Raw genomic sequence first — 23,945 nt, 5'->3', positions numbered from 1 at the left:
TTTCTGACTTAAATTGTTTTCATCTATTTTCTGTTTGACAAGATTTAACCTACATTGTGGACCAAATTACTTTGTGAGTTGGGCTGAAAGACAAAAATCTTAATTATAAAAATGTTTATTTGAAAAACAAGCTGTGAGTTTCAAACAACCAATTCAACATCGATTTTCCAGAATATAAGCAAATGTAATTTGGGATCTACCTTGCATCTTAGTATGCAAAGACATGTATATAAACTTATAAGACCTTAAAAGTATGCATAGTATATCTTAAAAGCATATTAACTGTGCATAATATGACCATAATTTTTATTACAGGGTTCCTAGATTTCCTTTTTTATTGGCACTCCCTTGAGATAAGCACTAACTGTTAAGAATACAATTCAGGCCTGGCACGGTGGCTCATGCCTGTAATCCCACCACTTTGGGAGGCCAAAGTGGGCAGAGCAGGAGGTCAAGAGATAGAGACCATCCTGGCCAACATGGTGAAACCCTATATTCTCTAGTGAAAATTTTGTATTCTCTAGTGAAAATACAAAAAAAAAAAAAAAATTAGCTGGGCGTGGTGATACGCACCTGTAATCCCAGCTACTCGGGAGGCTGAGGCAGGAGAATCACTTGAACTCAAGAGGTGGAGGTTGCAGTGAGCCGAGATCGCGCCACTGCACTCCAGCCTGGTGACAGAGCAAGACGCTGTCTAAAAAAAAAAAAAAAAATCAGTTAGAGACCACATTATTTAGAATGATGGTACTTTGCCATTTATTTTTACTAGTATCCTTTAACTTATGGTGATAATATTGTTCTCTGACATTTTTTTGTCAATCTCTCATCATCTACTACAGCTTTTAAGTTGTCCATCGAGATGTTTCCTGGTAAGATAACTGCTGATGTTACCTGAACTCCTGAATAGTAAGGGCTGAATTTACATTTTACTGTTTAATGCCTGGATATGTGTTTTGTTTCATGATTGATCTGTGGCATAATTAAATACCTAAATTGCTTCAAAAGGAAGTTGCTATCATTGGCATTAGTTACTGAGAACTGAATTAACCTAGGTGACATATGAGCACACTATCCAAGCTGCCAAAAAATTAACAGTGTAAAAGCAAGTCTATTTCAAATGATGAAGAAAAAAATCCCTCTCTATATTTTCTTAAAATCTGTCATTATTCACACATGTTTATAAAAGCCTCCTCCTTACTGAGGTTATTAATCTTGAGAAATCAAAAAGCAGAACATCATGCAATCAAAGTGTGGAAAAGATATGTTCTTATTTCTCCTCCCTGTGATTGTTATTTTAATAGACACCTACCACTTTTGTCACTTTCCTTGAATGCAGTCAGATTTCACTTCTCTGCTATCACCATGTTGTGTTTTTTAAAGCCACATATTGATTTAACTTCCATGCACTACAGTTTTCAATGGTGGTGGAACTCTTCGTTTATCCTCCATGTTTTACATTAATACATTTACAGCTATAGAAAATGGAACTGCCACAATGGTAATAATACCTGTCTCTGAATTATCTCAAAAACATACTTGTGTAACTAAGAACAGGAGAAAATTTATGTTCAGATAATTGACATTTAAGTATACAGAATGCAAGACTACCATTATTTACAAGTGGTTTATTACTTTCTTTCCTAAATAAATGTAGAGAAGTTTCTTAATTATATACTGCAAATGTGGGAAAGGTATTATTATACCTTTTGAATGTCTCCTTTTTTCTATAATTACCTTTAAAGTAAGACGAGCATCCTTGTACTTCCTTAGTTGTAATAAATGCATATTCTCTAATACATTTTCCATACCCTAAATACATCATTACTTTTTTAAAACTTTGTCATCAGAAATACGCTTTTCTGTTCTAAGAGTTTCATAAGTGTAGGGGTTCAAATGTGGTGAGTTACACTGTAACTCTTTTCTTAGACTACACTTGGTATACAACAAATAGTCACTGACAGCCTACAATATAAAAGGTACTATTCTAAAGACTTTAATGAACTTGGAGGTAATTGACCTTGTTCCTGCTCCCTGTGGCAGCAAAACTGACACTTTACATTGCTGTCACTATAAATAAAAATGTGCAATCAGGCCAGGTGCGGTGGCGCAAGCCTGTAATCCCAGCACTTTGGGAGGCCAAGGCAGGCGGATCACGAGGTCAGGAGATCGAGATCATCCTGGCTAACATAATGAAACCCCATCTCTACTAAAAATACAAAAAAATTAGCTGGACATGGTGGAGGGTGCCTATAGTCCCAGCTACTTGGGAGGCTGAGGCAGGAGAATGGCATGAACCTCGGAGGCAGAGCTTGCAGTGAGCCGAGATCGTGCCACTGCACTCCAGTCTGGGCGACAGAGGGAGACTCCGTTCCCCATCCCCCCCCCCCCAAAAAAAAATAGAAAGTGCAATCATCCCACAGCCAACAGTAGGGTGCGCTGGGCAGATGAACACCATACTTTGAGATAAACTAAAAATAGTAAGTACACTAAGTAGCTCTTCAGAATGAATGGTATCTTCAGCACTTCCTATAAGTTCCTGACTTCCTATGAGAACAACTATATCCCTGACTTTTATAATGCTAATGTCTGAAGATATATAATTACCTATGTGGAAATGGTAATCATATGATAAAATTATTTTATTTTCCATCATGAACAATCTAATAACATTTGCTAACTGATAATCTGATAGGGTTTATTGTCTTGTTTTGTTTTTTTCTGTAAATGCTTCTTGCACTTTTTACTCAAAGAGCTAGTTCTCCTAAAGTCTGAATTCAGAACTGAATTCTAAAGTAACCTCCATGTACTGAATTATGGACAATCCCAGATATACCAGAAACTCAGAATTCTGTTTACCTGTATAACAATGTAGCATAGTAATGTTAAAGAAAAAAAAATTTATGACACTTGTTAAAGACGGTAAGGCAGACTGTATTCACGGAGTGTCATGACCAATAGGTGCAGGGGCCACTGCAACAGGGTCTTGCAGTGGAGGAGAGAGCTTGGACTCAACTCCAGCTCTGACAAAGACAAGTGGGGATTTATAACCAAGAAGTAAGATGGGGTCAGTGGATGCAAAATTCCTGAAACATCAAGGATAACTGGTTTCTGGACAAGCTGACTTGATAGAATTATTGCTGAAGGCAGGCCAGGTTGATAAGGTATTGAGGGTGGTCAGATACTATAGGTGAAGGATTTTCATATCCAAATCCATATGATTACCACTTCCACATAGGTAATTATTGAACTGGCTTAGTGGGATTCTTGCCCAAACCGGGTTCTACAAGGACAGAGAGGAAAGTCCAAGTTCAGGCCTCACCAAGCAGAAGACTCAGAAGAGACTGACTAAAGTTTTGGTGAACAAAGACTGTCTTTTTTGATCATGCACTAAATACGTGTGAAATTGAGAGAGAAGAGGACAGTTACGTTTCTATTAATAAAGAACAAATAATTACAAACGAATTAACTTAGGATTTAACTCAAAATGTTTGAAAAGTGAAATAAACCAGGAGAAAAACCCAATAAAATTTTAAAATATATTATAATTATTAGAAGCCAATAAAGCAATAGAACTATAAAATAAAAACCACGGTCTGATTTTTTGAGAAATCAGTAAAAGAGACAAACATCTGTCAAACCTGATTAAGAGAGAGAAGAGAGAAGATGCATACACAACTAGAGGAATGAGAACATTTCTTAAATCATAAAATGATAGTAATAACTAAATCTCATATGAAATGAGAAATACCAAGGCATTGTCTTAATATTTCAGAAGTATATAAAAATAAAAAATAAACATTGTTCTTAATAAAATTTTGAGACTTTCTGACTAAAGTCAGGATTAACAGCAGGAGGCACTATTATGAATACTATTCAACAGTTTTCTCTGAGGACTTAATTGATGAAGAAATAAAGGAAAATAGAAAGTATTTTTATAATATAGGGGTGAAAGTTTTACCATAATCATTATTTGTGGATTTTAGGATTTCTGCCTAAAAATCCAAAAATGAACACCAGCCAGGAAATTAACATAGCCACTTAAAAAAGAAATGTTAAAAAATAACTTTAATACATACTACAAATACTAAAAACAGCCATTTATGGAATAGAATTGTGGTAGATACTGTTAGTGTTTCTCACTTGTTTCAAGGTTTGCTATTCTAGTACATGGTAGTGGCTTCCAGATACCCATCTATAACACAGCCTAAAAGGGCCAGGAAATTAACACTCCTGAAACTCAGAAAATGATAGACAGCAGCTGGAGTATAAATAACCTAGCTTCACATTCCTCTAGTAGGATACCTGCAGTATTTTATGCGCTGCTTTCCAGATTTTTCAACAAAACTAACTCTGAATTGCCCACAGTAATAATAGACTCAAAAGCACACCCTTTATTAGCTTCCTTTCCTTGCTTGTCTCACTTCTTCTTTTCCCATCAGTGCTTCTTGGGATCAACCCCCAAATAACCTATTTATACTCAAATTCTTATATCTTGGTCTAATTCTGGGAAAACTTGATCTAAGACACATAATAAAAGAGAGCTGGACCCTGTGAATTAAATTCTGGAAATTAGATCATTCTGGTCAGATGGTTAAAATGGTCCCATTGCCAATAGGAAGCAAGGTGGTAGTAACCCATGGTGAACTGTAGTAACAAAATGTCTAAGAGTTATACCTATATTGAATTGGGATGAAATGTAGGATGAAAGCAATGGTGTTTATTAGGATTGCAGATTTGATTGGCTGTTTTTAACTGTCATTGAAGCCAGAAAGAAGAAAATGACCAGGTACAGATGGAGCCACTAACCAACTCAGGACGCAGTGTACAAGTCAAAAGGCATCCATAAAAGCATTTAAGGACATCCTCACTTCCTATAGCCAAAATGCTAACTGTGCTGAAAACCCAACCTAAGAACTGATTATAAAAGTGGTAGAATTACAAAGAGGGTGAATTCACAACCAAAACAAGTATCTTATGCTAAAGTCAGGGAACTCACAGGGAAAGAACAGAAAGGAATAATATAGAAAGAGAGGGACTCTGAGAACTAAAGTGAGAATATTTGGGTGGATACACTTGAAAATCAAACACCTTGGCTTGAAATGTCTAGTCAAGAAGTGCCCATTCCTCTTGCCTTGAGGAATATGCAGCCTGCCCTTGGTTGAAGAGGATGCCTGAAAATATCATTCTCTGTCATCTCATCAAATACCCTACTTTCCCATTTTGCTTCTAGGATATAACTAGGGACACATGTCCAAATGACTCAAAGATGAAATATAATCTCTGCTATGAGGAAAAAAAATTGTTTCCCAAAATCTTCTGCGTCTGGCTAATAAATGCTAGCAGAAACTGAGTTGAAAATGGATCCAACTGAGTGGGAAAACACAATTGGAAATGCATCTAAAGAATATTGAACAAAGTGGGAAATGGGAAAGAATAAAACACAGAGTTTACTAATAATTTGGCACTCTCCTGTGACTCAGATATAATGCCTGGGCAAACACAGCTGAGCTGGGAAAACTCCTTAAAGCTTCAAAGAAAAAAAATATGACTAATGATAAGTGAAGTGAAGATGCAAAAACCCATGTTGGCAGCATACTGAAGGAAGAAATGACTCAGAGAAGCAGACATGTAGAAGTGAATGTAAAAGAAAAGACCAGAGAATATTCTAGCTTACTATGTTCCCTCAGGAAGGCCCAAAAGACTCTTCTCACTAAAGCTGTAAGAAATGTACTAGAGAAGGGAAGGTCATAAGTAGCTGTCTTTTGTAAGCCAGGGTCAATTATAGGGGAGTCTGCTACAGAAATGAGCTCTGTAGATTCAATGGGAATATAAAATTTTGAAATAGCAGAGTCAAGGTAACAGCATTTAACCATCTAAAGCAAGGTGGCAATGGAAGACAAAGCTGTGGGACATACACTACCTGATTTCAAGACATACTACAAAGCGGCCGGGTGCGGTGGCTCATATCTGTAATCCCAACACTTCAGGAGGCCGAGGCAGGCAGATCACCTGAGGTCAGGAGTCTGAAACCAGCCTGGTAAACATGGCAAAACCTTGTCTCTACTACAAATACAAAAAATTAGCCAATAGGTTATCCACCCAAATATTCTCACTGTAGGTCTCAGAGTCCCTCTCTTTCTATATTATTCCTTTCTGTTCTTTCCCTGTGAGTTCCCTGACTTTAGCATAAGACAGTTGTTTTGGTTGTGAATTCACCCTCTTTGTAATTCTACCACTTTCATAATCAGTTCTTAGGTTGGGTTTTCAGCACAGTTAGCATGCTAATTAGTGGTGGCATGCACCTGTAGTCCCAGCTACTCAGGAGGCTGAGGCAGGAGAACAGCTTGAGCACAGGAGGTGGAGGTTGCAATGAGCCAAGATCTTGCCACTGCACTCCAGCCTGTGTGACCAAGCAAGAAGACTCTGTCTCAGAAAAAAAAAAGAAAAAAAAGACATACTACAAAGCTGCAATAACCAAGACAGTGTAGTATTGGAGAAAAGACATGCATATAAATCAATAGAACAGACAGTCCAGACACAGATCTATGCATATATAACCAATTGATTTTTTTACTAAATTTTAAAAGTAATACAAATAAGAAAGGATAGCCTTTTTGGCAAACGGTGCAGAAAAATTTAGACATCCAAAGTTTTGACATATGTAAAAGAATACACGGTGGAATTATATATATATATATAATTATATATATAATTATATATATGTTATATTACTACATGATATACAGTAGTTTTATACTAAATTATATATAGTAGTTATCCAGAGGGGAAATGCAGATAATTCTGAACTCTGTATATACTATGTTATTTTCTTAACCATACTGAACTAAGATAAAGTTTAATTTATAAATTAGGCACAGTAAGAGATTAACAATAATAACTAATATAATAGAACAATTATAACAAAATACTATAATAAAAGTTATGTGAATATGCTTATAGGCTACCTCTCTCTCTCTCTCTCTCTCAATATATATTATTGTACTGTACTGCAGGTAACTGAAACCACAGAAAGCAAAACCGTGGATAAGGGGGTAGTACTGTATACTTCAATCCCTGTCTCATGCTATATACAAAAATTAATTCAAGTGGTTAATAGTTGTAAAATCTAAAACTATAAAACATAAGATAAAAATCATTGTGACTTTGGGTTAGGCAGATATTTTTTAGATATGATACTCAAAGCACTATCCTTATAAGAAAAAAAGATATTAAACTTCATCAAAATTAAGAGCCTTTGAGCTGGGTGTCGTGGTTTATGCTTCAATCCCAGCACTTTTAGGAGGTAGAGGCAGGAGGATCACTTGAGGCCAGGAGTTCAAGACCAGCCTGGGCAACACAACGAGACCTCTGTTTCCAAAACGTAAAAATAAACAAGAAACTCAGCCATGGTGGCACATGCCTATAGTCCCAGTTACTCGGGAGGTGGAGGCAGGAGGATGACTTGATCCCAAGAGTTTGAGGCTGCAGTGAGCTATGATCACGCCATTGCACTCCAGACTCTGTCTCAAAAAGAAGAAGAAGAAGAAAAAGAACTTTTGCTCTTTGAAATTGTTAAGATAATGAAAGTACAAGCCTTTGAATGAAAGAATATATTTACAAATCATTTATCTGATGAAGAATTTGTACCCCAAATGTATGAATAATTCTCAAAATCCTAAAATAAAAAACAAACAACTCAACTTTTTTAAGTGGGCAAAATATTTTAACAAACACAGATGGCAAATAAGCACAGGAAAATACATTCAACATCATTATTTATCAGGGAAATTCAAATCAAATCACACACCGATTAGCGTGAGAAGAAAATATTAACAATACCAAGTGCTGGTGAGAATGCAGAGCAACTGAAACTATCATGCATCGCTGGTGGGAATGTAAAATTGTACAGCCACACTGGAAAGTTGTTTGTCAGTTTCTTGTCAAGTGAAACATACACTTGCCATATGATCCAGCAATCCCACTTATGAATCTCTATCCTAGAGATGTGAAAACCTTTGTTCCCAATAAAACCTGTACCTGAATGTTTATAACAGCTCTATTTATAATTACCCTAAACTGGAAAAACCAAATGTCTCAAAAACAGAAAATAAAGAAATTACGGTACATTCCATAAAGAAATAATCTACTATTCCAGATGTGATATCTCTACTAGAACAGATCATCTCAGCCTCTTACACATAATATGTGACTATTAATTCTCAACTACATTATCTTCAATCCCCAGCAGAAAGAGGGACCAGGAACTAGTCCCATTAATTTGGGATAGACAGCAATGTACATTATCAGTTTTCCCCCAGAGTTACACTGACTCTTTAGCTCTCTATTATACCACAGGCATTAATCACACAGACATTCTGTGGAACTTCACTCTGGTACACAGTATTAATGATATTATATTGTTGGGCCTGGGGAGCAGAAAGTAGCAAGACATCTGGATGACCTGGACATATATGCACTGGAAGATGGAAGATAACCCCAACCATTCAGGGGTTCGGTTGTCTGGAACATGCTGGATAAAGAACAAGTTATTGCGAATTTGTACCTCCTGTCACGAAGAAAGAGACAATGCTACTGGTAGGCTTCCTTGTACTTTGCAGACAGCACTTTTGGTACCTGAGAATACTACTTCAGTTCTTTTACCATTTTAAAGAAACAGGTTATCAGTGGGACCAAGAGCAAGAAGGGGCTCAGCAAAAATTCAAGATGCAGTATAAACCGCCCTGAATTTGAGTGGTCTAACCAGTAGTACACTTGATCTTAGAGGTATCTGTGGAAATAAGAGTGTTGGATGGAGTCTGTGCTAAGCAACAATAAGAAAGTCACAGATAAGTCCCCTACAATTCTGGTGCAAGGCTATGTTTTCTACAGTAAAGAATTATTCACAGTTCAGAAGGAACCTTGTGAAATGTACTGGGTCTTAGTAGAATTTAAGCACTAACATGGGATAACAAGTAAATAGGCAGCCAGGGTGATGAGTCAGAAGCACATTACAAACCCACAAATTCATAATGTTGAGCGGGCAAAGCATTAATTCGTCACACCATAGGAAATTGTCTTTCCAGGGTTTAGCCTGAGCAGGACAAAAGGACACACATAATTTAAATGGATTGTCCTAGACACCCATTTTACCAATTTTTTTTAACCAGTGTCCCCCTCATCTCACACCTATGACTTCATGGGAAATTTCCAACAACTGGCTGACAAATGAAGAAACAACTCAGGCCTGATTCATGGATCAATCAGCTCAATACGCTGTGCCGACTAAAATATACTCCTCCCACACTACAGTCACACTCAAAAGTGATGCCGAAATACAACATTGAAGAGAAATTTTCCCATTGGGAAGAGCTTTAAAGGGTAAAATTGATCATCAGTTTGGTGAGAAAGATGAAGTAACCTGAGGTAAAGATATATATGAACTCCTGGAATGTGACAAATGGCTTATCTGGTTGTTTAAGGGCTTAGAAAAATCAAGATTAAAAGATCAGAGTCAAAGAGGATTGCAGAAGAAGCATGTGGATGGACCTAAGAGAATGGGCACAAAGTGTACAAACCTTTGTGTTGCATAGCAATGACCCTCTAAGAGCCTTCATCTCAAACAACCAATTGTATAAGATTCTTCTAGTGAGGCAGCTTGCCTCAGTTCTCAGCCACCTCATGGCACAATAGATACAAAAGAAAATATATATTCAGCTAAAAGTCACTAGGCTCAACTTTTAGTCCCTTGAATAAGTAAATGGATTCCCAAGAAAAGTTCCAATCTTACTAAAGATTAATGACATTAAAGAGTGTAAACATTTTTATTAGGAATTCTAACATTTTACTAAAAGTATACTATCAATTATAGCATACAAGCAGGTTTTATCATAGACCAAATTTGGATTTTTTCTTTAACAGTTCTTTTTGATCTAGGCTACCATTAATAATCTCTCTTGTTCAGGTAAGGTTTGTCTCATTGGATTTCTACACTAAGGTTATTCATGGAACTGTGGTGTAATACAGGACTTACAAAACTAAGGCTGGTCAATCAAATGCAGCTAATTACCTGTTTTTGTAAATAAAGTTTTATTAGAACATAAGCCTGAATATTTATTTATAAATTTTCTGTGGTTGCTTTTGAGCTACAATGGCAGAGGTGAGCAGTTATAACAAGAGACTGTATAGTCTGTAAAGCCTAAAATATTTGCTTTATGACCAATTACCAAAAAAGTTTGCCAACCCCTGCTGTAAAGCAGAAGTAAATTAGTGTGAGCTTCATTATACATGTCAATGTAAAATGTATCACAAAAATAGCATAGTAGCAGACAGGAGAAAATAAAAATATACCAGTGTAAGATTTTTACACTGTACATGAAGTTTTTGATATTTTTTAGAGGTAGAATGTAATAAAGATACATATTGTGAACTTCGGAGCAACTACCCAAACTACAGATGAGTTATAACTAATGAGCCAACAGTAGAAACATGAAATTACAAACAAATTAATTAATCCAAAGATACACTAAAGAAGAAAAAAAGGATGAAATATAGAAAGAACTACAAGGGGGAAAATCTTTAAAAATAGATTTAAACATAACCCATTAATAATTACACTAAAGATTTAAATAATTACTACAATCAGAAGAAATAGACTGTCAGGCTGAATTTAAATGTTTTAAATAGTCAAGAGTAAAGCAGCAGCACAGTGGTGTCAGGAAGACAGTTCTCCAACTTTATTCCTTCCTTCTACAGAAATTCAACTAGCAACCAGTCATAGGCAAGAATACCACCATGAATATCTCAGAACACAGGAGGGAGGCTCAGAAACTTGCTTGGACCACAAAACCAAGAAAAGCCACAGCCAAAGAATAAATGGAACAATTTTCTTTGACTGTGTCACTGCTCCACCCAGCCATCAAAGCATCACACACAGAGAATTTTTCAGGACCCAGTTTCTACAGTGGGAAAAGTGAATTAGAGGCAGACATTCAGCATGCCCTTTATTCTGGAATTCATTGCAGGATGCTCACTCCTATCTCATTCCATGAGAATACTTGAAAGTACTGGCAAGACTAGACCAGCAGAGGTCAGTTAAAAACAAACAGTAGTGATGGGGCTCACAGCAACAAGTGTGCAGTTCTCAGTGTTTGCCTTGCATTCTGGCCAATGGAAACACCATACCAAGGAAACTAGCCAACAGTATTACACTGTAAGAAACATAGTCTACAGGTCTTCCAAGCTCAAATCTTGGCCAGCTTCTCTGAACAACCTAGGTGGTCTCATTGAGTCTTTCCCATGTTCATTCTAGTCAGCCACTGCTCCATCCATGGAAAATCAAAGGATGCTAGCCCAGTCAGCACCAGCTGCAGGAGTCCCGGGCTTAGGGACTACACAAGATGATCTGCTCAGAATTTCTGAGCAGGCTTCCTGTTGAGAGACATTTCTAGACAAAGCCTAATTGCAAAAACTGGAATAAACACTTAATTCTTCAATAGCAAACACCAACAAACAACCACAAGGAACAATAAGAAGCAGGGAAACTTACTGTAACCAAACAGAAAAAATAAGGGACCAGTAGTTACTGACCCTAAAATTATGAAGATGAGTGAAATTACTGACAAAGAATTTAAAATAGCTGTTTTTTAAAAGCTCAGCAATTGTCAAGAAAGCACAAAGAAACAATTCAGAAATTTATCGAGAAATTTAACTGAGAGAATATTAATTTTAAACATATTAGAGGTCAAAAATACAATGAACAAAATTAAAAAATGCAACAGAGATCACCAATAGCAAAATTGATCAACCAGAAAAAAGAAAATGTGAACTAGAGGACAAATTATTTAAAAATATACAGGCAGAGTGTATCTTTTCTAACCACAATACTATAAAACAAGAAATCAATAACAGGAAAACCTTTGAAAAATTTACCAATACATGGAAATTAAACAACGTGCTCCTGAACAACTAATGAGTCAATGAAGAAATAAAATGGAAATTTTAGAATGTCTTGAGACAAGTGAAAACGGGAAAACAACATACCACACCCTGTAAGATACAGCAAAAGAAGTTCTAAGTGGGTAGTTTATAGCAATACATACCTCCATCAAAAAAGAAGATCTCAAATAAACACTCTAACCTTGCACCTGAAGGAACTAGAAAAACAAGAACAAATTAAGCCAAAAATTAATAGACAGAAGGAAATAAGGATGAAAGCAGAGATAAATAAAATGGAAACTAGAATAACAATGGAAAAGATCAACAAAACAGATGTTTTTTCAAAAGATAAATAAAATTAACAAACTTTCAGCCAGACTAAGAAAAAAGTGATGACTCAACTAAATAAGATCAGACATGAAAAAAGAGACATTACGAATGATAGCACAGAGAAACAAAGGATCATAAGAGACTACTATATGTAACTATATACCAACAAATTGGACAATCTAGAATAAACAGGTAAATACCTAGATACATACAATCCATGAAGACTGAATTATGAAGAAATAAAAAATCTGAAGAGACTAAAAACTTGTAAGGTAATTGAATTGGTAATAAAAAAAACTCATAAAAACAAGCCCAAAACCTGGTGATTTCACAGCTGAATTCTGCCAAAACTTAAAGAATAACTGATGCCTATTTTTCTCAAATTCCTCCAAAAAAAAAATGAAGGGAAAGAAATATTTCTCAACTCATTTTAAAGGCCAAAATTATCCTAATGCCAAAACTAGACAAGGACACACAAACACACACACAAAAGAACTGTTGGCCAATATCCCTGGTGAACACAGATGCAGAATTCTCAACAAAAGACTGGAAAACCAGAATTTGCTGTTGGCCATAAGGTAAGCACAATGTTAGAAACTCAGGAAAACTCCGTCCAGCAAGATTAGGCTTAAAACTCTGCCCCTTGGCCGGGCGCCGTGGCTCACACGTGTAATCCCAGCACTTTGGGAGGCCAAGGCGGGTGGATCACGAGGTCAGGAGATCGAGACCATCGTGGCTAACACGAGGAAACCCCGTCTCTACCAAAAATACAAAAAGTTAGCCAGGCGTGGTGGCGGGCACCTGTAGTCCCAGCTACTTGGGAGGCTGAGGCAGGAGTATGGCGTGAACCTGGGAGGCGGAGCTTGTGGTGAGCCGAGATTGCACCACTGCACTCCAGCCACATAGAATATAGCCCCATCGGATGCCCCCAGGAGGCATACCACCAGGCCAGCTGAGCAGCCTTGTTTCTGTGTCTCGGGCCTGAGAAACAGCCCTGCAGTTTCTCACCAGGCCTAAGAAGTGGTCCCACAACGCTGCTCCTGGCATGCACGCACACATGCTGGCTGAACAACAGTGTGCCTGTGCTTTCAGTCAGAGTAACAGCCCCGTGGCTCCAAGCCCACAAGCCAGACCTCAAGTTGGCTAACCCACAGTATACACACATCAACCATGAAAAAGCAAGAAAATATGTTACCTTCAAAGGAAAACAATAATTCTCCAGTAAGAGATCCCAATCATAAGGAAATATCTGAAATGCCAGAAAAAGAATTCAAATTAACAGTCTAAGAAAATTCAGTGAGATACAAGAGATTACGTATAAATAAATGAAACCAGGAAAACAATTCATGAGGGATAGATATCATTTTTAAAAAACTAACAGAAATCCTAGAGCTGAAGAATTTAATATTTAAAATAAAAAAAAATCTATTGAGAGATTCAACAACAGATTAGACTAAGCACAAGAAAGAATTTCTGAACTTGAAGATTGGTCGTTTGAAATAACACATGCAGACAAAGAAAAAATTAAAAAGAATGAAGAAGATTTACAGAATTTATCAGACATCATTAAGCAAACAGACATTTGTTTTATGGGCATTCCAGAAGGTGAAGAGAAGGAAAAAGTTGAGGAAAACATATTTAATAAAATAACAGCAGAAAACATCCCAAGTGTCAGTACAGTGATGAAGTAAAGAAGCTCAAAGAACTGCCCAGAACCTAAAACAGGTCCTCTCCAACATACATTATAGTCAAATTGTCAAAGTCAAAGACAAAGAAAAAATTTTAAAAGCAGCAAGAGAAAAGCCTTAAGTCACATATTAGGAAATTCATATTAGACTAACAATAGATTTTTCAGGATAAACCTTACAGGCTAGGAAAGAATGAAATGATACAATCAAAGTCTTGGAAAAAAAAAAAAAAACTATTGTCAAACAAGAATATCATGCCCAGCAACACTATACTTCAAAAAATGAAGGAGAAATATATCTTTCACAGACCAAAAAAAAAAAAAAACACTAAGGGAATTCATTACCACTAGACCAGTCTAACAAGAAATGCTCAAGAGAGTGTTACATCTGGAAATGAAAAGATGATAACCACCATCTTAAAACATGATAAAGCAGCCCTATTCATAATAGCAAAGACATGGAATCAACCTAGTTGCCCATACAGGGAGATTTGATAAGAAAAAACTGGTACATATACACCACGTGATATGAAACAACCATTTTTATGAACAAAATCATGTCCTCTGCAGCAACATGGATGTGGCTGGAGACCATTATCCTAAGTGAATTATCACAGCAACAGAAAACCAAACACTGCATGCTCTCACTTATAAATGGGAACTAAACATTGGGAACACATGGACGTAAAGATGACAACAAGAGACACTGGGAGCTCCAAAATGGGGGAGGGAAAGAGAGTGGCAAGGGTTGGAAAACTACCTATTTGATACTATGTTCTCTATTTAGGTGACAGGTTTCATTGAAGCCCAAACCTCAGCATTATTCAATATATCCATATGACAAATCTGCACATGTACCCCCTAAATCTAAAATTTTAATAAATAAGAAAAATAAAAACATGAAATTATAAAACTCACTGGTATACTTAATATACAAAGAAGAAAAGGAAAGGAATCAAAACTTATGACTACAGAAACCTCTCAGCCACAAAACAATAAGTGAAGAAATAAAGAAAAAATGATATATAAAACCAGAGAAAGTCAATAAAATGACAGAAGTCAGCCCTCATCTACCGATAATAATTTTGAATGTAAATAAATTAAATTTCCCTTTTAAAAGACGTAGACTGGCTGAATGGATTTAAAAAAAATTAAATCCTGTAAGAACTCACCCAATATCACAAGAACAGCATGGAGGTAACTTCCTCCATTATTCAATTACCTCCCACCAGGTCCCTCCCATGACACATGGGCATATGGGAATAAGACAAGATTTGGGTGGGAACACAGCCAAAACATATCAATAAGCATATTATTTATTTGTTTTTAAGACAAGTGATATAACATTATGCATATTGCCCACAATGTTTAGGTAATTTAACAATATGCATGGGATTTTGTTCCATTTCAGTATATTCATTTGATTCATTCAGTAGCTTAAGTGCCTTCATTAATTTAGTACCTTCATTTCAGCTCATTTTTTAAAAGCTGAATGGTATTATAGCATACTATATAGATGCAATAAAATTATTTTAGCTCTTCTTCCAAAAACAGAGACCCAACTAGAAAATTATTTTCCAGGTAAATGTAAACCAAAAACCAGCAGGAGTAGCCATTTTCATATCAAACAAAACAGATTTCAAGTTAAAAGCTGTAAAAAGAGGTAAAGACATTATATAAAAAAGAGATCAATTCAGCAAGAAAATATAACAATTGTAAATGTGTATGCACCCAATACAAGAGTGCCTATATATATAAAGTGAATATTATTAGATCTAAAGGGAGAAATGACCCCAAACGATAATAGTTGGGGACTTCCCCATCCCATTCTCAGCGTTGGACAGATCATCCAGACAGAAAATCAACAAAGAAACATCATATTTAAACTACATCATAGAACAAATGGACCTAACAGACAATTACAGAACATTTCACCCAACAGCTATAGAATACACATTCTTTCATTGATGCATGCAACATTCTCCAGGATTAACCATATGTTAAAACACAAAATAAGCCACAGAAAAATTTTAAAAATCAAAATCATATCAAGTATCTTATCTGAGCACAATGGAATAAAACTAAACATCAATGATATGGTTTGAATTTGTGTCCCCACCCAAATCTCATGTCAAATTGTAATCCCCAGTGTTGGAGAAGGGGCCTGGTGGGAGGCGATTGGATCATGGGGGTGGATTTCCCCTTTGCTGTTCTTATGGTAGTGATATGAGTTTTCAGGAGATCTGGTTCTTTAAAAGTGTGTAGCACATCCCCTTATCTCTCTTTCCTGCTCCAGCCATGTGAACACATGCCTGCTTCACCATTGCCTTCTGCCGTAACTGAAAGGTTCCTAAGGCCTCCCCAACCATGCTACCTGTACAGACCATGAAATGGTAAATCAATTCAACTTATTTTCTTTATAAATTACCCAGTCGCAGGTATTTCTTTATAGCAGTGAGAATGGACTAATACAATCAATAACAAGAGGAACATTCAAAATTGTACAAATACATGGAAATTGAACAACATGAACTCTTAAAATACCTTAACACAAATGAAAATAGAAACATAGCATACTGAAAGCCCTCAGACACAGTAAAAGGAATAAATACTATGAGGCTAGTTTATAGCAATAAATGCCTTCATCAAAAAACTAGAAAGATTTCAAACGAACAACCTAATGATGCACCTGAAGGAATTAAAAAAGCAAGAAGAGACCAAACCCAAAATTAGTGGAGGGAAAGAAATAATAAAGATCAGAGCCAATATATGCACAATTGATACTAAAAAATACAAAAGATGAATAAAACATGGAAAATATATATCATGCAAACACTAGCAAGTGAAATGAGTTACTACATTTTACCAGAAATGTAGACTTCTGAACATATAATATTTTAGGGGACAAATAAAGACATTATATGATGATAAAGGGATTAATTCAATCAAAAAAAGACGAATTTAACAGTGTATGCACACAAAGCAGAGTTTTGATACACATTTTTTTAAAGAGGGCTGTAGAACTGAAAGAATAGAAAACATCCAGAAGAAAACACCAATACTCCTCTCTAGGCCGGGCGCGGTGGCTCACGCCTGTAATCCCAGCACTTTGGGAGGCCGAGGTGGGCGGATCACGAGGTCAGGAGATCGAGACCATCCTGGCTAACACGGTGAAACCCCGTCTCTATTAAAAATACAAAAAATTAGCCGGGCATGGTGACGGGCGCCTGTAGTCCCAGCTACTCGGGAGGCTGAGGCAGGAGAATGGCGTGAACCCGGAAGGCGGAGCTTGCAGTGAGCGCCAAGATCGCGCCACTGCACTCTAGCCTGGGGACAAAGCAAGACTCCGTCTCAAAAAAAAAAAAAAAACACTCCTCTCTAAGTGATAGATAACACAAGCAGACAGAAAATTAACTAGGATACAGAAGACTAGAACAACAATATTGGAACCTGGATTTAATTGAGGTTCAAGTGCGCTTGGAACTCTACTAAGTGCACATGGAACTCTACTAAGGTAGAATATATTGTGGACTATAAAAAAAGTCTCAACAAATTTAATAGAACTGAAAACATGCAAAATATGTTCTAAATCACAAAAATTAAGAAAAAGATAAATAACAAAAGTATACCATTAAATATCCACAAATATTTGAAAATTAAATAGCATTTTGAAATAATCCATAAAAACACAAGAAAAAGAAAATATTTTTAAATACATGGAAATGAAGATACAACATATCAACATTTGTGTGATGAAGTTAAGAGAATGTTTAGGGAAAGTTTTTATAGTGTTAAATGATTTTATAAGAAAATAAGAATTCCAAATCAATAATCAAAGTGTCTCCTTATAAAAACAATGAAATAAGAACCAATTAAATTCAACAAAGGCAGAAGGGAACACTATCAACATGACCAGAAATCAGTTAAGTAGAATATATAAAACAATATGAAAAAATGAACCAAAAAAAGATCTTTGAATAAATTGATACAATTGAAAAAGACACAACCACTCTTTAGAGGGAGAAGAAAATAGAGAGAGAGCAAGAGGACAAATTACTAACAGCCGCAATGAAAAAGGAGACATAAATACAGGTAAATTTGATAATGTAAAAATGGAATCCTTGAAAGATACAAACTAAACAAAAGACCACAGGCATCATGATTCCATTATACAACATTCTGGGAAAGAAAATTATACGGACAAAATTATAGCAGTTGCCAGGGCTTTATATTTTGGGAAAATGATTAACAACAAAGTTAATCACTTTGGACTGATGAAAATATTCTACATCTAGACTTTGGTTGTGGTTTATATGAAAGTATAGATAAAATTACAGTACATCTGAAAATGGTGACTTAAATAAAAAATCCAAAGAAAATGCATTGTCATGTCTAGATGTGATACTTGGAAAAGTGGAAACCATCCTGCCATTCTAAGGGAAACACGTCTGAGAAATGTAGTTACATCCAAAGACGAGAGAACTAAATGGGAGGAAGAGTCTGGGATGCTGATGATATTTTTGATGCAATTAATTAGCCAAACCTGGAGCTGGTTGGAGCTACTCTTTCCAAGGACTCCTCAATATATGCCATAATAGGTCTGGCGCTGTGGCTTACACCTGTAATCCCAGCACTTTGGGAGGCCAAGGAGGGAGGATCACCTGAGGTCGGGAGTTCAAGACCAGTCTCATCAATATGAAGAAACCCCATCTCTACTAAAAATACAAAATTAGCTGGGCTTGGTGGTGCATGCCTGTAATCCCAGCTACTCAGGAGGCTGAGGCAGGAGAATTGCTTGAACTCAGGAGGTGGAGGTTGCAGTAAACCAAGATCATGCCACTGTACTGTAGCCTGGGCAACAAGAGCGAAATGCCATCTCAAAAAAAGAAAAATATATATGTGCCATAATAAATTTCTCTAGTTCAAAAATATGTATCTAATCAAACTTAGAAAGCATATATTAAAATATTGTTTATACAGGAATGATTTTACCATCATAATTTGAATGAGGAACAAGTACATTTACATGAAGACAAGAATACATAAGTAAAAACTATTGTGGGGTTACCATGTGTTTCTGCTTTTTCTGTCAATACTCAATTTCTAAGAAGATAAATTTCAAATAACAAAAGATTATTTATTGATTGCTTCAGCATAGAATTAGTCCACCTTAAAATTAACTATGAATTTTGGAATTACATTTTAAGTTGAAATAACAGCACAATAAAGCCATGTGGATGCTATTCATTTATTAGATAAAAGTAATACTCTAAGATTTTACTCTGGTGATGCAATTGAAATGATATTGTAAGTTAATGTAATTGGCAGCATTGCCCAAAGTTTAAAAGGACTATTTCTTTAAACAAAGACAGTGTCTGACATTTATTTCAGATGAAAACAAATATTTACACTATTTTTCCTTTCTTTACCTGTAAATAGCCTTAAATGTTCTTAAATGTAATTACATGTATACATATAAATATATATATCTATATTTGTATGATATTATATTTGTATGTATACATATATATATATATATATGTTTGTAGGATATTTGTTATAAGGCATTGGCTTACATGGTTAAGGAGGCTGAGAAGTCTCATGATTCTACCGTCTGAAAGCTGGAGACCCAGGAAAGAGGAAAGCTAGTGTTACAGTTCTGGGAACCAGAGGGCTCATGATGTTGGTCCCAGTGTAGGGCAGGAAAAGACTGATTGATATTTCAGCTGAAGCAGTCAGGTAGAGATATGAATTTCCCCTTGCCTTTGTCTATTGTTCTAGTCAGGCTATCAACAGATTGAATGTACATGTGTGTGTGGATTGGGTGTGTGTGTGTGTGTGTGTGTGTGTGTGTGTGTATCTGTATGGGACATAGGTGTAGATATAGATATATCCTGTTGGTTCTGCTTCCCTAGGGAACCCCAGGGAACTAACTAATAAATGTAGAAGAAATGACAGAACTAGAAAATCAGAAATAAATACCCAACATAGCATTATTAACTCAGCCCAGAAACATCTTTATCAGATAGTCTACAAAAATAGCTATCAAGTTCTTTTTCCCTGTACACAATGCTATTTCTCACATCAAGATGTGAACTAAATATAACTTGTTTTACAGATAAAATACACTGGAAGTAATGTTCTGGTACAAGAAGTAATGCTCTGATATAAGAAGCCTTGCAGTTTCCACCTCGGTTTCTTGGAATGGACACTCAGAACTCCCTTTCTCTCTCTTGCTCTTCCTTTCTCTCTTCTCTATTCCTCTGTCTCAGAATTTAGTCACATGATATAAGAAGCTTAAGTTACCTGGAGAGGCTATGGTTGAAGACCTCTGGCAGCCCCAGGTGAGCTTCCAGTCAACAGTCAAACTCATCTTTAGATCTGTATATGTCAGTGAGCACCTTGTACATCCAGCCAAGACAAGTCTTCTGATGACTTCAGGCCAACTTTCATTTGACTTCAGTATTATGAGAGGCCAAAAAGGAAGGATTTCACTCAGCCCACTCAACCCAACAGATCTGTGCAATAAGAATAGCACAGTACCACCCTAATCTATCAAAAGTGCATAACCTGAATCCAATTACATTGAAAAATCAGACAAACCTAAATTTAGAGACATTCTATTAAATAATTGGCATAAAATTTTCAAAATGTAGAAGTTATGAAAGTCTAGAGAAGACTGAGAGACTGTTTGAGTTTGAAGAAGATTAAAAAAATAACATGATACCAGCAATGAACAAATAGAATTGGAAATTAGAATTGCAATATCATTTATATTAGCATCAAAAAATGCAATTCTTCAGTAAATCCAGCAAAGTTTGTACAGTATCTATATAAAGGGAAACTATAAATCTCTGATGAAAGAAATCAAAGGAGAACTAAATAAATGGAGAGATGTTCCATGTTTATGAATAGAAGCATCAATATTGTCAAGATGCCAGTTCTCAAAATTATCTGTACATTAAATGCAGTCTTAATTGAAATCCGAGAAAGGTATTTCATGCATATCAACAAACTGATTCTAAGGTTTACATGGAGAAATAAAGGCTCCAGAAGAGCCAACACAATATAGAAAAAAAGGAACAAAACTGGAGGAATAACACTACCTAACTTCCAGACTTACTGTACAGTTATTGTGATCCAGACAGTATGGTATTGGAAAAGAAAAGAGACAAACAGACCAAGAGAATAGAATAGAAAGCCCAGAAATAGGCCCATATAAATAGAGTCAACTGATCTTTGACAAAGAGGCAAAGGTAATACAATGAAAAGAAGATAGGTTTAAAACAAATGGTATGGGCACAAACTGGACATTCACATGTCAAAAACAAATAAACCTAATCGCAGACATTATACTCTTTACAAAAATTAACTCCAAATGGATCACAGACCTAAATTGTAAAATGCAAAAGTATAAAACCCTAGAAGAAAATATAGAAGAAAATCCAGATGACTTTGGGGGTGGTGATGACTTTTTAGATACAAAATTAAAAGTGTGATTTTATGAAGAAAATAATAAATAAACTGCACCTTATTAAAATTGAAAGAATCTGTTGTACAGAAGACAATGTCAGCAGAGTGAGAAGACAAGTCACAGACTGGGAGAAAATATTTGCAAAAGACTTATTTGGTAAAGGATGGTTACCCAAAGCTCAATAGTAAGAAAACAAAAAACCTAATTTTAAAAAATGGGCAAAAGACCTGAACAGACACCTCACCAAAGAAGACATAGGTGGAAAATAATCATATGAAATGATACATTATTAGGGAATTGCAAATTAAAACACCATTGAGATACCACTACACATCTATTGGAATGGTGAAAATCCAAAATACCAATAACACAAATGTTGGTGAGAACAAAGCGCTACAGGAATTCTCATTTGTTGCTGGTGGGAATGTGAAATCATGCAGCCACTTTGGAAGACAGCTTGGCAGTTTCTCACAAAATTAAACATACTCTTACCATATGATTCAGCAATTGCACTCCTTTGTGTCTATCCAAATGAGCTGGAAATGCATGTATACACAAAATCTTGAACACAGATTACAGCCGCTTCATTCATAATTGACAAAACTAGGAGGCAATCAAGATGTCCTTTAGTGGGTGAATCAATATATAAACTAGAGTGCATGCAGACAATGGAATATTATTCAACACTAAAAAGAAATGAGCTATCAAACCATGAAAAGACATGGAGGATACTTAGATACATATTACCAAGGGGAAAAAAAGCCATTCTCAAATGGCTACATACTATGTAATTCAAATTAAATAACATTCTGGACAAGCCAAAACTGTGGAGACAGTAAAAAGATCAGTGGGTGCCAGGGGTTAGGTGGGAGGGAAGGAGGAATAGGTGGAGAACAGATTTTTGTGGGCAGTGAAGCTATTCTGTATGATATTACAAAGGTGGATACATGTCATTATACATTTGTCAAATATCATAGATTTCACAGCACCAAGAGTGAACTTCAAGGTGAACTACGGACTTTGAATGATAATGATGTATCAATGCAGGTTTATCGATTATAAAAAATGCATCACTGTGTTGCAGGATCTCAACAGTTGTAGCACAGGAGATTATTGGGGGAGGATGAAGGTACTTGAGAATTCTGTACATTATGTTCAATTTTGCTGTGAAGCTAAAACTATTCTAAAAACTAAACTATTTAATTTTTTAAAGTGACAGTTAAATGAAATATACAATCTGTCATTGAACTTTTTGTTACTGACATTGGCAAAAAAATTGGAACTACAGATTAGATGATAGTAATGTTTCAATGGTTTTTTTAAAATTTTCATTACTGTATTGGTAGAAGAATGTCTTTGTAAGGATTACAGAATGAAGTATTTGGGAATGATGGGGCATAGCATTGATAATTCACTTTAAGCGGTTTAGATAAAATGTCACTTATACTGGTATTGCAACTTTCCTATACATTCAGACTTATTTCAGAATAAAACTTACTTTTAGCATTTTAAAAAGTAGAAAATGAAATATTCCTTAAGGCCACACTCCAGCCTAGTCTAATATTGTATAGACATCAGATAAAATATAAGGAGGCAACACAGCCAGAAATTTTGCAAAAATTTTAAAACATTAGCCAGGCATAGTGCATGCTACTGTAGTCCCAGCTACTTGGGAAGCTGAGGTGGGATGATCATTTGAGCCAGGGAGGTCAAAGCTGCAGTGAGATATGATCATGCAAGTGCACTCCAGCCTGGGCAACAGAGTGAGATCCTGTCTCAAAAAAAAAAAAAAAAAAAGGAAAAAGAAAAAGAAAAGAAAGAAAGAAAGAAAAAAGTTGGGGGTGGGTCGTATAACCTGGAAAAATGTCTCTGACAAAAATGGTTATTTTTTCTTTAAATAATTCAAATAAAAATATTGTTAATGATGTAGCGTTTAGGCTAATATGCTGCATTCTTGTTGTTTGTTTTGTTGTTATGGTTAATAATTTGACCATACATTACATATATTCTTTCGTATGTATCGGATATTACATTGAAAAAAATCTGGGATATGTCCCCCTAAAGTATGCACTGTATTATATAAACATAAGAATAAAGAATCTCAGACAAAATTAATTGGCAGCATCCTCCAGTAAAACACAATTAATGGTTTTAACTTTTAAAACCACTTCAAGTTTCCCTGGTTTTTTGTTCAAGTTGTTCAGTTTAGAGCTTATGAAGTTACAGATTCTTCATAAAGGGAAAACAAAGGTATTAGCTGAAGAGTTTTTACTATAAAAGAAAAATAACTAATTACCAGTGGCATCTGAAAAATGAACAAAAAATACTTGGAAAATAAGTGGTGTCAGTGTTTAATAGCCAATATGAAATTTAAGTACATGCACAATGTGGAAGCAAAAAGAAGAGCAGAAATTTTTAAAAATAATTTGTTATTTCCCAAAAAAGCAAGAAAGATTTATCAACTGAAATACTTTTTTTTAATTGCCACATGTTGCTTTTATCACTAGTACTAATTTAAAT

General features: G+C 35.7%; 1 long non-coding RNA gene across 3 annotated transcripts in view; it reads right to left on the bottom strand.

Annotated features, from left to right (window-relative positions):
• Positions 1-584: 584 nt before the first annotated feature.
• LOC129489267 (uncharacterized) overlaps positions 585-23,945 on the bottom strand; it is a 76,047-nt gene continuing 52,686 nt past the window's right edge. For all 3 annotated transcript variants that reach the window (XR_010113628.1, XR_010113629.1, XR_008659941.2), the window contains 4 exons: positions 21,918-22,028; positions 13,460-13,513; positions 12,099-12,152; positions 585-694 (listed from right to left, as the gene is read on the bottom strand). This is a non-coding gene — a long non-coding RNA (uncharacterized lncRNA). The remainder of the gene's footprint in view (positions 695-12,098; positions 12,153-13,459; positions 13,514-21,917; positions 22,029-23,945) is intronic.

Source organism: Symphalangus syndactylus, chromosome 9 (genome assembly GCF_028878055.3).
Source record: "Symphalangus syndactylus isolate Jambi chromosome 9, NHGRI_mSymSyn1-v2.1_pri, whole genome shotgun sequence".
NCBI classification, from domain to species: Eukaryota; Metazoa; Chordata; class Mammalia; order Primates; family Hylobatidae; genus Symphalangus; species Symphalangus syndactylus.
The sequence above is the reverse complement of the archived record's forward strand: the minus strand, read 5'-3'. Positions and strand labels throughout refer to the sequence as shown.